At 41.8% G+C, this 16,181-nt stretch overlaps 1 protein-coding gene across 4 annotated transcripts in view; it reads left to right on the top strand.

Moving 5' to 3' along the window:
• Window positions 1-3,984: 3,984 nt before the first annotated feature.
• The window catches only part of CCSER2 (coiled-coil serine rich protein 2), a 162,448-nt gene continuing 150,251 nt past the window's right edge, over window positions 3,985-16,181 (top strand). For all 4 annotated transcript variants that reach the window (XM_060034671.1, XM_060034672.1, XM_060034674.1 and 1 more), the window contains exon 1: window positions 3,985-4,214. The gene's annotated coding sequence lies outside the window, so the exon portion shown is untranslated. The remainder of the gene's footprint in view (window positions 4,215-16,181) is intronic.

The raw sequence follows: 16,181 nt of genomic DNA, 5'->3' as shown, positions 1-16,181 counted from the left end.
TCCCTTTTTTTTTTTTAACATTAAAAAAAAAGAAATTTATTTAACCAAAAAACCAAAAACAGTTCACCCACTTCTCCCACCCTTTCACACCCCCACCTCTGGCACCCACTAATCTGTCTGTTCTCTGTATCTATGAGCTTGAGCTTGTTTTTTTTGTTTTTTTGTTTTTTTTATATTCCATGTATAAGAGAAATAATACAGTATTTGTCTTTCTCTGTCTTACTTATTTCACTTCATGTAATGTCTTCGAGGTCCATCCACATTGTCACAAATGGCAAGATTTCTTTTTTTTTCTTCTCTGAATAATATTCCATTGTATATATACCAAATCTTCTTTATCCATTCATCTGTCAATAACACAGCTGTTTCCATATCTTGGGTATTGTAAATAATGCTGCACTGAACACAGGAGTTCATGTATCTTTTCAAGTTAGTGTCTTGATTTTCTTCAGATGAAAATCCAGAAGTAGAATCGTGGGATCATTTGGTAGTTCTATTTTTAATTTTTTGAGGAAACTTCATACTGTTTTCATAGTGACTGCATCAATTTACATTCCCACCAACAGTGCACAAGGGTTCCCTTTTCACCACATCCTCACCAACATGTATTTCTAGTCTTTTTGATGATAACCATTCTAACAAGTGTGAAGTGATATCTCATTTTGGTTTTGATGTGCATTTCACTGATGATTAGTGATGTTGAGCATCTTTTTAAAGATAATAAATGTGTATTACAGTATTTAAGCTATAAATAAATAAATAAATACAGAAGTCCCTAGGAATACTAACTCCAAACTAGTAAAACATGTTAAGATGTCTATAAACTTAAGAAAATACACTGAAATATTATTATGATTGTATTAAGTGTGTTTGAGAATTGTGAGAAGTCTTTTCCTTGTTTTACCCATTATGATCCTATTGTAGATACTTTTTTAATCTAATAAACATGCATAGTAAAAATGTATAAATATGCTTGCTGACTCTTCTCTAGACTCATTCCCATACAGACATCTGTAAGGCAGACACCCCTTCCTCCAAACATTCTGTGCTATCATACCATTTTTCTTAATAAGCAAGTCCAGACTGCGATCCAAAAGATCATCTGATTCCCTGTTTTCCCTGACACCACTGGGCCCATCCCAAAAAACACTGGGAAGGTTTGTCAAACTACCAACGTTCCCACCACAGCATTTTATACATCTGCCCCTGACTCTTCATCTTCTGTTCTACTTCCCCTGCTCGTGGGGCTGGGGTTATACCCTGGCCTTCTCAGGCCTTCTCTGCTGCCTAGCCTGTGTTGAAGGCTGCCACAGTTGGGTTACTTATCCACATAACACATGACACTTAAACCTTTGTCTCCCATCAGTCATTCATGGGTTTCTGGGAGATGGTCATCTCCTACCTGATTAGGATGATTGTAGAATAGATTGTTGAAGAGGTAGTTTAGTGCAATGGTTCTTACGGTGTGGTCCCTGGGCATTATTCCTCCCAGGAACTTATTAGAACTACAGATTTTTGGGTACCACCCAGGCCTTCTGAATCAGAAACTCTGGGGGTGGTGCCCAGCAAGCTACAGTTTGCTAAGTTCCCCAGGTAATTCTAACTAAAATTTGTGAACCACTGCTCATCTTGATCTGCCCTCTCACATTTAGCCTCAGTCATAAGCAGGCTTCAGACTCTCAGAGGTCAGACTTCTAAGGATATATATAATATGTATATACAATATATTTATATTTAATATTAAAAGCTTTTCTATATATAGCTTGATGTGCCTGACAGAACTAATGTGACATGATAACAACCAAGTAAATGAGGAAATTGGGATAAAGACTAAACAGCAATAAGGAAAATTAGATGAAGTTGGGAAATATTCATACACAGCAAGCCCCCAGTAACCTTTGTAGAGGAAGAAGGGAAAGGTGACAGTATTTAAGAGCTGCTAAAGAAAAGAGAAAACATAATCACTTCACGTCTTTAGAGAATCACAAGATAGCAACCTATATAAGAGCTATAGCATAGCTCTTTCTGGTTTTTGGAACAGAGATGTTCCTTTCCTAGATCCTCACATGCAGACTGTCTAGTATGTAGCATCTTCTCCAATTCCCGCATACAAGTTGTTAGGAGACATTTCTTTCTTTTTTTAAATTAATTAAATAATCTATTTATTTTTATTTTTGGCTGCGTTGGGTCTTCGCTACTGCGTGTGGGTTCTCTGGTTGCGTCGAGTGGGGGCTACTCTTTGTTGCGGTGTGCGGGCTTCTCATTGCGGTGGCTTCTCTTGTTGCAGAGCATGGGCTCTAGGTCCGCCTGCAGCAGGCAGGCTCAGTAGTTGTGGCTTGCGGGCTCTACAGCACAGGCTCAGTCGTTGTGGCGCACGGGCTTAGTTGCTCTGCAGCATGTGGGATCTTCCTGGACCAGGGCTTGAACCCGTGTCCCCTGCATTGGCAGGCAGATTCTTAACCACTGTGCCCAGGGAAGCTCGAGGAGACATTTCTTGTACCACCTCTCAATTTAGCTGATGGCATAAACCCCAAAGCACATGCTGGTAACTGCATTTCTATTTTTTTTTTTTTTTGGTACGCGGGCCTCTCACCGTTGCGGCCTCTCCCACCGCGGAGCACAGGCCCCGGATTCACAGGCCCAGCGGCCACGGCTCACGGGCCCAGTCGCTCCGCGGCACGCGGGATCCTCCTGGACCGGGGCACAAACCCGCGTCCCCTGCATCGGCAGGCGGACTCCCAACCACTGCGCCACCAGGGAAGTCCAGTAACTGCATTTCTTGAGGGATGTTCTTGAGGGGTGTGTTCAAGTGTTCAGTCTGGTGTTTGCCTAATGACCTGACTTAATCCAGAGATAAATCGTAGAGTGTTTAGTTCTAGTCTACTTAATCCAGAGATAAATCGTAGAGTGTTTAGTTCTAGTCTTTCTCTACATTTTAAGCATACATCTTATCTTCCAAGAAATTCAATCTTTAACTTTATGGGTTGATTTTAAACATGACACTATTTTCCAAATATAAAAGTATATTATTAAGAGAAGTCTGGTTCTACAAATCAGGCATGCCCCCTCATATCAGTCTGGTACTTTCCACTCCCTTTCCCCTTGGAGTATCACTGATCTGGACGCATGAAAGAAATCAGTATTTCTCAAGAAATCCTCAAAGTTATTTACTGCAGTGGAGCTGCTGATAAGCGTGGCCTACAGGGATTTCAGGTAAGTCTATTGCCAGACAGGGGAACCTCCAGGGCTTTTACATCCAGCTAGACGAGGGAGGCTTCCAGGGGCAAGGGCACTCAACAAGCCAAGCCATCAAGGGAGAAAGGAGGGGAAGAGAAGGCCTATGGCTGATGGAAGTCCCAGAGGGCAGGAGGACCTGGCTTCTGGCAAAAGAAACCCAGATTGATTATGTCATGAAGCTGTTTCCACTCTCAGCACTCCGGTGTGCCTATTTCTTCCACTCAATCTCAGTAAGATCCGGCAGAGTGTTGGTTCTCAGTAAGATCCGGCATTATCCAGAGCAAGCACCGGAGGGCAGAAAACAGGGATGGACCTGAAAACACAAAATGTTAGATCTGTCCACTTCACCGAAATGTGGGAGAGGAGCCCATGTCAGTCCCAAAGCTCAGACTACTCCTAACTTTTCGGGGTCAGGAGGTTTAGTTGACAGGTTTGACCGAGGTAAAGAGGCAAATGTTGGTCCAGGAGGCCGGCTATAGGTGCGTCAGCCACCAGGCTGGCGTCACAAGTTGGGCGCAGGAAAGGCCTGAGTCAGGGGGCAGAGAGGCAAGGTCAGTGGAAGGGGGCGGGTCCTGAAGTGGGGGCGTAGCCTGGGAAAGGCTGGCGAGAGGGCGGGGCGGTGCCAGAAATGGGCAGAAGCCGGAGTCAGGCGGCAGGGGCGGGCCCAAAGGCGGGGCCTAACCTCGTGAGGCTCGCGCCTGCGCAGGGCGTCTCGGGGGCGGGGCTGCGCGCGCGCGGTTCGGGGGCCCCGGAGGGCGGAGTCCAGGAGGGCGCCGGCCGAGGGAGGGGGCGCGGTGGCTCTGGAGTCCAGCGCTCCCTCAGGCCGTGGACGTGATGCTGGCTGCTGTGGGTCGGGCGGCTGGGCCAGCGGGGATGTGACGGGCGGCTCCTCGCCTCACCTGCCGTCCTTTGGCTTGTAGGTCGCTGGGCGACCCGCAGCCGGGCCGCGGCTGAGGAGGCGGCGCGACCTCCGCACGGTGAGAGTCGGGGTCGGGGCGGGAGCAGGGGCCGGGGTCGGGGCGGGGCGAGCGCCCGCGGCAGCCCTGGGCAGGGGGCGCGGTCCGGGGCCCAGGTCCGGGCGCCCGGGATAGGGCCGTGGCGTCCTCCGGCCTCCTGTCCTCCGGAGCGACCCTCTGGAGTCTCCGCCAGCCGCCTGAGGGCAGGCAGGCGTGGAGCGGGGAGGTCGGACGCCCCTCGCCCCTGGGGCTGTGACAGGCATATCAGGGCCCGTGGGCCGCTGCGGCTGCGGCCCTCTCTCAAGGAGAAATCAGGGCGAGGCTGAGATACCCAGTGATTTCAGAGCCAGGATGCTAGTGAGGGATGATAGGGAAAGTACCAAGTACCGGGGTGCCCCGAATGACTGTGGTTTTTTTTTTTTTTAATTACTGGGCCCAAACAAAGACACACCCTAAACACATCCTGAGACAAAACTTTGGTGGACCACATCGTTCCCATAGGTTCAGATGCTGCTTCTCTCTCCTTTTTAGACATCTGCTGTTTTTATACATATATATATATATTTTTAATGCACCTACTCTTTTTTGTCAGGCAAAGGGAGAATGACTCCTTTGAGGGAGCATTTGACGGCTAAGCTTGAGTTTGAATTTCAGTAATTGCAAATTCATCTTTGTGGGCTACCCAGCCAGTTAGGCTTGCTGTTCCTAGACTAGGCCTGAACAGTGGGAAATTACTGATGCAGGGACTCTTCGTAGTCCCAGATTGGAATGTCTGTGTTTCACTCCCATTGGTGAGATAAATGGAGCTTAGGCTTTCCAAAATAACCTTTTGAAAGGCATTTCTTTTCTCCCTTTTTTTCCTGAGCATTAAAATATTAATGGAACCTATTAATTTTGCCAGTTTTTTCTTTTTCTTCTTCTTAAGCATCATCTTCTAGACTAGTTTTAAAGAGAGTTTGGTTGTGGCACCTCTTCTTTAACCAAAAGGCATTTAAGATACTTGCCTTCTGCAAAAGATAGTCACAAAAAACATGTCTTATCTGTAATCAATATATGTATTATAAGGATTTAAACATTCCTGAATGTTTTGCCTGAAGTCAGTCTTAGATGTTATTACTGTTTGCCTCTCTTAATTTATTACTTAGTATCTTTAGTATTTTCTTATTTGCTTGTTTTCTTTAGTGTTCTCAACAACACTGATGTCAAATAATCTTTGGGTAAACACACACTTTCTTGAACCTTTAGCTGTAATTCATACTGTTTTACTTCAGTGTTGTATTAATACGCCATAGTAAGAAACTGCTAGAAGCCATCCTGAACAGCAGGAACTCTCCATTTAAAAAAACACAACAAGGCAATTTATTGTACCTTTTCACATCCAGACCTTCATTTTCTGTTTGTTGTCTTGACTCAACTTTGATTGGGGAAGAAGAGGGGACTTTGATTTCATGTTTAAAAGTCTGGCAGTGACTCTTCATAATCTGTATTTGATAAAAGTCAGAGCCCTTCACGATTTCTCGTACTTGTCTTTGTTTCTCATTTCATCTTCTACCATTTTGCCTGCCCTCTGAATAAAGACTACTTAGAGTTCTCTGAAGATGTCATCTTCCTTTGTGGTTTTACACTGTTGCCTCTATTGAGAATTCTTCTCCATCTAGTAAACAACTTACCCTTCAAGACCTGACCAAATTATCACCTCTGAATCTTGTCCAGACATCTTATCTCACTTGTCTTCACTGATCCACTAGTACATTGTACATTCTGCAGTTAGGACTTGTCAGTTGGTAGTTAATGATTTGTTAATATGGCTGTGTTCACCAGACTTTTGGGCTTCTTAAGGGAAGGGACCTTTGCAACCCTAACACATGCTGTTTTATGGCACAGGTGCTCACAAGCTGTTTACTGAATGAACTTTTGAGGAATGCTCCTAATCTTGAATATAGTTTATAGGTAAAGTATATTAACTACCTCTTTCTGTGTTAGAAAACTTAGAAGCGGTGACTGCACAAGGTACTTTAAAATTTCCAGGAATAAAGTCAAAATTGTTGTTGCTGGTTAGGAATGAAACCCCACTTAAGACAGAAAAAAACCAATATGTTTTATGACACAAGAATAAAAAGAATATGGCCAGTAAGTATTGCTGTTTCTTTAATTTTTTTTTTTTTTTTTTTTGCGGTACATGGGCCTCTCACTGTTGTGGCCTCTCCCGTTAAGGAGCACAGGCTCTGGACGCGCAGGCTCAGCAGCCATGGCCCACGGGCCCAGCCGCTCCGCCGCATGCGGGATCTTCCCGGACCGGGGCACGAACCCATGTCCCCTGCATCGGCAGGCGGACCCTCAACCACTGCACCATCAGGGAAGCCCTTGCTGTTTCTTTAATTTAGGACTTTAAGACAAAGAAATTTGCCCAAGGTCATGCAGGTAGAAGGGGACAGAGATGGGATACAATCCAGGTCTTTTGACCATCTGTGTCCTTGCCCCCAGTTGCCTACTTCTAAGTCTTGTTTTATAATCAGAGTGGGAGATTTTGAGAGAGTTGGACGTATATTGGTTAAAGGGGTCTATTAGTAGGATATTGAACTTGAAAGAATTCATAGATTATTTGTTTCAACTTTAAAAATTTTACCCGTTAAACGACTGACACCCCAAAGGGCAAGAAACTTACTTGAAGTTACTAAGAGTCACTTGTATCCCACATCTCCTGATGTCACACTTGTGTATTTTTCATTATTCCATGGTGCTTTGGGGGAAAATGAGGAAGTTGTCAATTTTCAGAGGGAGAGCAAATCAGCTTCCACTTTCAATCTCTTTGGCTGCTTAATTGCCTGCTGCTTCTAGGGTCTTAGAGCCCTTGAGGCTAAGAAACATGATGATTCATTTTAGGATATAGGAGAAACCTAACCTCCACTATTCCATTCGTCTGGGGTTTTTGACCTCATTGCTGGATAGAGTGCTCCTTAATAAGTGGCTTCTGCTCACCATATGGAGACCCCCACATACAGTTACATTTTGATGGTAAAATGAGATTTAATAAAATAAGGTTACAGCTGGCTAATAGCATGGCTAAAATTACATGTATCGCTAGTCTGTACGTGAAAAGAGCCTATCTGATTACTTCTATGTGATAGGTTTTTTGGAAAAGAAAAATTGTGGTTTTATGCCTTTGAAAAGTTAGTTTTGAAATGTGTACTTCCTATGGGAGGCCTGATCAATTCTAACAGACAACTTAATGATCAAAGAAATAAGGAAAAAAAATAAACTTAAAATATTCTCTTATTCATTTCTCATCATATATACATGATTTTGTACTGTAATCACAGCATTACAGTTCAATTTTTGCCTTCATGTTTATGTTTTCTTACTGCTATAGTTTTTATATATTTAAATTATCATACAGTGTTACAGTGAGTTGATTTATTTACTTATTTATAATTATTGGACATCTCAGCTGCTTCCCGTTTTTCACGGGATGCAGTTAACATGGAGATGTCCTTTGTTTTGCTTCTTTCCTTTCGGCTAAAGCCCCAGGCGGGGGATTATAAGGTCAAAAGGTATGAAGGGTTTTGTCACTTTTGAAAAATATTGCTAGGTTTGTTTCTGAAAGGTAGTATTTTTTTTTTTACTGCTTCCAGCAGTTTGGTTGACCAGTTTTATCTTTTACAGGCTTTTGTTTTGAACTTTTTTTTTTTTCAAATGGGTATAAGGGTACCTGCTGTCTAAGATCACTATTCACAATAGAAAAGGAAGTGCAGTATTTCTCTCATTTTATTTCCTCCTTTGTATGAATTGTTTGTCCTTTGCCCATAAATTTACTGGACTCTTCTTACCAATTTTCATTAGTACCTAGCATCATAAATATATTATTCTCTTGAAATATGTTTGTGATCTGTTTTATTTTTGTTATTTTTATTGTTGTAGACTTTGCAGTTTTAAAATTATTAAAGTCATTGACCACAACAACAAAAACCAAAAAAAAATCATTGACAATTTTTGTGTGTGATTTCATCTTTTGATTGTGAGCTCTACGAACAAATGTCACTCTACCATCTGATGCATATTTTTATTTTCTTAAGCTTCTATGGTTCTTTTTGTTATATGTATATATCTTTAACAATAATATATGCAATTGAGATTGCATTTAATTTTTGTGGATTTTATACTATAGAGAATCACATTCTTATAAATATCTAAGTGAGTTTCCATTGGTAAACTGCTGCCTTTTTTCTTCTTGAACTTGAATAGGAAACAAAACAAAACGAAACTAACCTAGTTTTTTTTATAAATGGGTATTTGTTTTTTAATAAGTTATAGTAAACTTAGGCAAAAATTTCATGAAAGCAGTTTTTGGTTAATTGAAGTTTTTGTTGTTTCTGGATTAACTAGAAGATCATTTCTGATTTAACTTTTATTAATCATTCTAAAATGTACGAAAATAAAACCTTGGTTATCTTCTTCCTTTGGGAGTAAGACATTCTAGATAGATGAGACAACCCTGGTGTAGTAATTAACATTGATTGAGTGCTGGTTACTTTGCTGGTACTTGGATAGAATTTCTTACTTAATCCTCATAACAACCCTAAGATGTAGGTTCTTTTCATATCCTCATTTTGCACATGAGAAAGAGAGGTAAGGTGACCCGCCAAAGGTAACACAGCTAGGAAGCATCGGAACCAGAACTCAAACAGCCTGCTTTTAAAGGGCTCTATTTGAAAAGTATATTATATTACTTTATTTTCTCTGCTAAGGATTTGAACTTTATCTCTTAGGTACTGGAAAAATATTAGATGTTTCAAAGCAAAGGGATGATATAGTATGTTATATCTTTTAGGGAGATGGCTGATGTGGCAAAGTGGAAATATATTGAATTGTGTTTCTGATAGGAAGTGGTTGAAATAGGTCTAATGAGAAATGAAGCCTAAACTGCAAGTTGGAAGTGGAGATCAGGGGTATTATAGAAAGCTGTGGGGCTTAGTAACTGATAAGAGAGTGGGAAGCTGGAGTGTTGATTTGGACGTTATCAAGTGGGGTAATGACAGATGAATATGCGCTCACAGCGCTTTGTTATATTTCTTTCATAGCATTGACTGGGATTTATTGTACCTAACTTAGTGACACAACTAACTCCCCCACTGGGTTATGTACTTGTCAAGGACAGGGACTGAGTAGAAAGCATGAGCTAATACAGGATGAGCTAATTCAGGAAGATGGCAAGAGACTGAACTGGGGGTAGGAAACACCAAAATCAAAAAGTGGCTGGAGGAAGAGAAGCTCTAGAGAATGACAGTTGTCAGGGAGGAGGGGGAAGAGCCATCAGTGCAGGATTAGAAGAGGAGCCTTAAGGAGAGGGAAGTATTCGCACAGAAGTAAACACGGAATGCCACCTCACGCTACGAACAGTTTTGGTTCGCGTGCACTACTGTGATTTGCTGATGGCCAGTGGCTGCATAGCATTAAATCGTCTTTCCTTTGTTACTGACCTCCCCGCCCCCCGCCCCGGCCCCCCGCCCCTCCCCCTTTCTCAGAGTATCCTGTGCCCTCTTTTAGCTTCTACCATCTTCTTGCTACAGGTGCTGATGCTGGGGCGTGACTCAGCCTATAGAGAGCAACCAATCAGAACGCTCCTTTCTTTTTAAGTGAATTGACCAATCAAGAGTATGATAGGTGTAATCTCTGAGTTTTTAGCTCTTCTCTGCTGAGTTGATTGCCTTTGAATGCCCCCAGAGTTACCTCTCTGACTTCAAATGGGTTATTTTGAGATTTGGAGCCATTGGGAAGCCAGAGAATTCTTAAAGCCTGCGTCCATGAAAGTGAAAGATTTTCACCTTTCCCATGTTGATCAGTAAGTTAGTTCGAAAATATTTAGATCATCTTTGAGGATTGTTGATCTTAAAAATGCCCCAGGACCATCATTCCAAATAATTAAGAATCTCTCTTCTCTTTGTATAGTTTTGTTATTATCTAAAGTGTGGGAATTTGTTTTAAATTTTAAATTTCCTCGGTCAGTTCATAACTTCATGTTTGTTTTTCGAAGAGTGACTTAGAAAAGGAATTTGTGCATGATTTCTTCTGCTACCTTTTGCTTCAGAGCATCGTTATCCTTCACTGTCTGTGTTGTCCTTCCTTGTATTCATCTGCCCAGTTTCTTCTATACTTGGTAAGTAGAATAGGAAGGGGGAAAAGAGAAAAAACATGGGTAATTATTCCTCTCCCCTGCTTTTCCATGGTTGTTACCACTCTTCCCTCCCCCATTACTGCTCTCAGCTGTCCATTTTGGCATGGTCTCCTGCGCCATCTCTTCAATTCTATGTATGGTAATGGGAGATGCAAGACAGCTCTTTAGCTGAGGAATGCTGGATTTCTCAGGGTTTTGGTTCCTCTGTGATCTCTGTTTTGGTGTCATATTGAAGAGCCCAGGTGACATCTTGTATCTTAACAGATGCTTTCTATTCCCTGGCAATCTACCTCTCTTTAAAATGGAAAAAAATAAATCCAGGTCCTGTTTCTTTGAATTTGCTCTCTCTTTCTTTCCCTCCCTCTCTTTCTCTCTCTCCCCTTCTCCCCCCTCCACACACCTCCCTCCCCCCATATCAAGATACCACAGTCTCTTGATGACAGATACCCTAGTGCATACACTAGAGAAAATGAAGATAGGCAGACACCAGAAGGTACTTTGAATTGTTGTTGTCATTACATTAATGATATTTGGTTGCAGCCTGAGTGCTTTGGGGAAATTTGAGAGCTTTCTCTGACCATTATGTCTTGGCAGCCAGCGTTAGGGTTGGGAGTTACAATTTTCTCAGAAGCCCATACCTTAGAAAAGCAGGGACTATTCCTAACAGCTATTTAAGTGTGTAGAATGGGTCTGGTAATATTTTGGTCTAACTTGGTAGGCCAGCTTACAGGAAACATATCCAGGTGGTATTTCTTTACAGGGAATAGCGAGGCAGGGATGGCCATTTCTTCTTCTTTCTTTTATTTTTATTTAAACATTTTATCTCAAGCTTATTTTCTTTATTTTAAGATAGTCTGGACTTGTCAGCCCTTATTTATTATTGGCATCAGCTAGACATGTAGACTTGGCCATTGTTGTGGCCACTTTTGCAGTTGATGTTTTTTTCACTACTTGAGGATTTCTACACTGTAAGTTTCCTCAACCCAGACTTTGAGACCAGATCCTGAATCTGGATTTTCCTCATTCATGCCATCTTTCCATTCAACAAATACCAGCTGGGCACTTGCTAGTAATGGTGCAGTGAAGAAAACACATTTTCTGACCTTGTGGAACTTATATTCTAATAATAAGATACAGAAAATAAACAAGTATGTATGCAATATGTCAGCTATTATACTGCTGTGGAAAAAAACAAAGCAGAATAAGGTGAAAAGAACACAGGGGATGCTGCAGTGATCAGTGGTGAGCAGAGATGTGGAAGAAGTGAGGTTGTGATCTAATTTGTACAGATACTAGGGGAGAGCATTTGAGGAAGATGGAATAAGAGTGCAGATGTCTTTTGTCTGAAGCATGCTTGTCCTGTTTGAGGAGTGATAAACAGATCATTGGAGGCCTTGTGAGGAATGATTGGTGGAAGATGAGGCCAGAGAGGTGGGTGAAGGGGCCAAAGGGATGGTAGTGGGAGTGCAAAATAGATCATATATGGCCTTACAGGCCAATAGAACTTTTTGGCTTTTACCCTGAAAGTGGGAAGCCATCCATTGATTTTGACTTGTTTTAAATAGACCTTTCCACTGGTGTGTAGAGAATGTCATAGGCGGGCATAATGAGATAATTCAGCAGGCTTCAGCAATAATGCCATGTGGGAGATGATGGTGATTTTAGGCAGGGTTAGGAGAAGTGCTCACAGTATATTTTGAAGGCAGAGCCAACAGAATTTGATGGTGGATTAGATGTGGGTTGTAGGTTTTGACCTGAACCACTGAAAGAATGGAGTTTACCGAGATGGGGAAGACTGCAGGAGAAGCAGGTTTTAGGGGGAGTAAGGCGTTCAGTTTTGGATATGTTAGCAGTCCAAGTGGAGACACTGTCTAGACAGCTGGGTATACATGAGTCTGCATTTCAGTTCAGAGGAGGGGCTGGGGATATAAATTTCCAGTCATTGGCATAGAGATAGTATTTAATACCATTAGAACTGATTAAGATAATCTAGGAAGTGAGTGTGACTGGAGAAGTCAGAGACTTTGCCTTGGGGTCCTCTAATGAGAGAGAGGGACCTGGAGAGAGAGTTAGTGCTAGAGCTAAAAAATGAGAGTAAGAAGCACCCTCCAAAGAAGGAAAATGAAGAGTGAGTGGTTATCTCTGAAGCCAAGTGAAATGTTTTAAGAAGGGGGAAGTGAGTGATCAGTTTTGTTGGCTGCAGTTAGATCGGGGACTAAGATGTGACTTAGATTTAACAATATGAAAATCATTGGTGGGAATTCCTTGGAGGTCCAGTGGTTAGGACTCCGCACTTCTACTCATTGCAGGGGGCATGGGTTTGATCCCTGGTCAGGGAATGAGGATTCCTCATTCCTCGTGGTACAACCAAAAAAAAACCAAACAAACAAAAAAGGAAAATCATTGGTGACCTTAAGTTGTTCATGGTGGATTAATGGAGATGAAAACTTGATTGGAGAGGGTTTAAGAGGGACCTGTAGGAGAGAAATTGGAGACAGCCAGTGTTTTCAAGGAGTCTCAACTGAAACTGAGGAAAAACAGGGTGCTGGCTGGAGGGGATGTGGAGTCAAGGAATTTTAATTTTTTTAAAAGATGGGTGCTTTTCTAGTATATTTGTAGCTGATGGAATGACCCAGTAGAGAGAAAAAAAATTACAGGAACTATTTCTTTGAAAAATAAATGAAATTAATTTTATCCTTATCTGTGACCCTAAGGTCTGTCATTATCATATATGTGTCCTTATGTACTGACCTATATTTTTTCAAATGAAGACAGTGACTAGTGGAGATAGGTATTAAAGAACATCCCTTCCCCCCAGTTTGGTGAATTTTCATCAGTTCAAAACTGTTGTTTTTATATGTGGGTAACAAAATTTTTAATGAATTATTAGGAATCCATTAAATAATCTTTGTTGTTGTTGTTATTGACCAGTTTTTCTCTGGTAACTTTTTTTTTTTTGCGGTACGCGGGCCTCTCACTGTTGTGGCCTCTCCCATTGTGGAGCACAGGCTCCAGACGCACAGGCTCGGCGGCCATGGCTCACGGGCCTAGCTGCTCCGCGGCATGTGGAATCTTCCCAGACCGGGGCACGAACCCGTGTCCCCTGCATCGGCAGCCGGACTCTCAACCACTGCGCCACCAGGGAAGCCCTCTGGTAACTTTTTACTGATTATCATTCTCAGTAGTTTTGCACAGTGCTAGTAGCCATTTGGTAGGTTCTAAATTTGGATTTAGTAATCTCTGCCTGCTATGGTAGTTTTATTATGAAGTATCTTTTTTAAAAAGAAAAAAAATTTTTTTTAATAAAAAAAACCTTTTAAATTAAAGTATAGATGAAGTACGTTTAAGGGGAAAATTTGGTGGCCACTCTTTTTCCCTTTTTTTTTAATGTCCCTGATTGTACTTTTACTGTAATTGCTTCTGATTATTGAGTTGTTATCAGAGATGAATTCTGAAACTCATGGTTCAAAGCGCATATTACAGTTACAGCATTTATGTGCCTCTTTCTGTGGTTCATTTATGTTTGAGTAGGTAGTTGTCAGTATTTAGTGCTGGAGCATTATTGCAATTGCTTCTTAATCTTCTTCAGTTTTCCTCAAGGTTTTCTTCCCTTAGCCACTGCTACTGACTTTTGGATTTCTGAAACAAGTTTTGTTATTGCTTAAAAATCTTCTGTGGCTCTGCCCTGTTTTTTGCTTCTCCATCTCCTGCCTGCACTTGCACTCTGCTTTAGGGGATTTGGAGTACTCCTTAGGGCATTCTAATGCACATCTGATGTTTCTTACCACAGGACTATAGGATAAGGGTCAGATTCCTTATCAGTGTACAGAAAGTCTTCCATGAGCTGTGCCATGACATATCTGTCATGTTTCCATGAAGATGAGAAACTCTTTTTGACATCTCCATGCTTTTGCACATACTATTCCTTTTGTTCCAGAATACCATTCAGCTTCTTAGCTATCTTGTTAAATCACTTCATCTTTTAAAAAGCCCAACATAGGTGTCTCCTCTTCCAGGACAGCTTCTAGGTCTATTTTCATCATGCCTTCTCTACCCATCCTCCATTATATTCTTTGTTCTGTGTTACCTGTGTTTCTTTACATTTTGCAGTGACTTTGTTGTAGTATTTGCTATATGTTACTTTATTTGCTTTGTATCTGGTTCCCCTTGTCCCAATGCAAACTGATAGTCACTCAATAAATATTTTTGAATGAATGAATAAATAAAGCAAGTAATTATTTAGTATTGACCCAGTTTTTTTTAAACAAATTTATTTTATTTATTTATTTTTGGCTGCGTTGGGTCTTCGTTGCTGCAGGCGGGCTTTCTCTATGCTGCGTGTGGGCTTTCTGTAGTTGCGGCGAGTGGGGGCTACTCTTCGTTGCGGTGCGTGGGCTTCTTATTGCAGTGGCTTCTCTTGTTACGAAGCATGGGCTCTAGGTTTGTGGGCTCAGTAGTTGTGGCTCTCGGGCTCTAGAGCACGGGCTCAGTAGTTGTGGCGCATGGGCTTAGTTGCTCTGCGGCATGTGGAATCTTCCCGGACCAGGGCTCGAACCCATGTCCCCTGCATTGGCAGGCGGATTTTTAACCACTCTGCCACCAGGGAAGCCCTATTGACCCAGTTTTGATTGACCTATTTGGTTGGGCTTTTACATCAATTTAATTTTTACAGAATATGCAAGTAAGCAATTCAGATAGCATTCTTAAAGATAGAGTCATACCCCCAAAGTGTCTTAGGAAATTGGTATTTTGTTAAATATTTGTTCTTATGAGCAAATAATAAGATTTGTTGATGATTTCATGATGTATCTCAAAATTCTCTTTTTTGTTTGAATATCTGAATGCAGTTTACCCTTGAACAACACAAGTTTGAACTGCATGGGTCCACTTATGTGTGGAATTTTTTCAAGAGTAGATACTATAGTACTACAGGATCTTAGCTGGTGAAATCTGTGATGCAGAGGGACCAAGTATAGGGAGGGCTTACTGTAAGTTGTACTTGGATTTTTGGCTGAATGGAGGGTTGGCACCCCTAATCCCTATGGGTTTTTTTTCCTTCTGTGGTTTCATTTTTTGCTGTTTGATATTTCTATTTGAATGTTGTCCTTAGACACGTCTCATCCTAAACATATTTTAAACTCATTCCCTAAACTTGATCTTAACTTCTCCATTAGTGTTTTCTATATTACCGTCTTGTAGTCACTTAGGTTTCTCTGCAGTAACTTTAAGTCCCACTTCTATATTTTATCATTACTGAGTTCTATTGTAATTCAACAAAATTTTTTTGGCCTCTTCCTGTGTCCTGTTTTGTTAGTTCTAGTAATGAGAGGCCGAATAAGAGAGGGTCCCAGTCCACGAATGATTATGATGCAATGTGATGAGTATAATAATATGATTATTTTTAAAAATTTATTTTATTTATTTTGTTTCTGGCTGCGTTGGGTCTTCGTTGCTGTGTGCGGGCCTTCTCTAGTTGCGGCGAGCGGGGGCTACTCTTCGTTGCAGTGCACGGGCTTCTCATTGTGGTGGCTTCTCTTATTGCAGAGCACGGGCTCTAGGCGTGCGGGCTTCAGTAGTTGCGGCCAGCGGGCTCAGTAGTTGTGGCTCGCGGGCTCTAGAGTGCAGCCTCAGTAGCTGTGGCACACAGGCTCAGCTGCTCTGCAGCATGTGGGATCTTCCCGGACCAGGGCTTGAACCCGTGTCCCCTGCATTGGCAGATGGACTCCCAACCACTCTGCCACCAGGGAAGCCCTATGATTATTATTATACTCCAGTCCACAGATGATTATGGTGCAATGTGATGAGTATAATAATAT

This window comes from Delphinus delphis, chromosome 16 (genome assembly GCF_949987515.2).
Source record: "Delphinus delphis chromosome 16, mDelDel1.2, whole genome shotgun sequence".
Classification (NCBI taxonomy): domain Eukaryota; kingdom Metazoa; phylum Chordata; class Mammalia; order Artiodactyla; family Delphinidae; genus Delphinus; species Delphinus delphis.
Note: the sequence above shows the minus strand (reverse complement) of the source record. Positions and strands in the feature narration are given on the sequence as shown.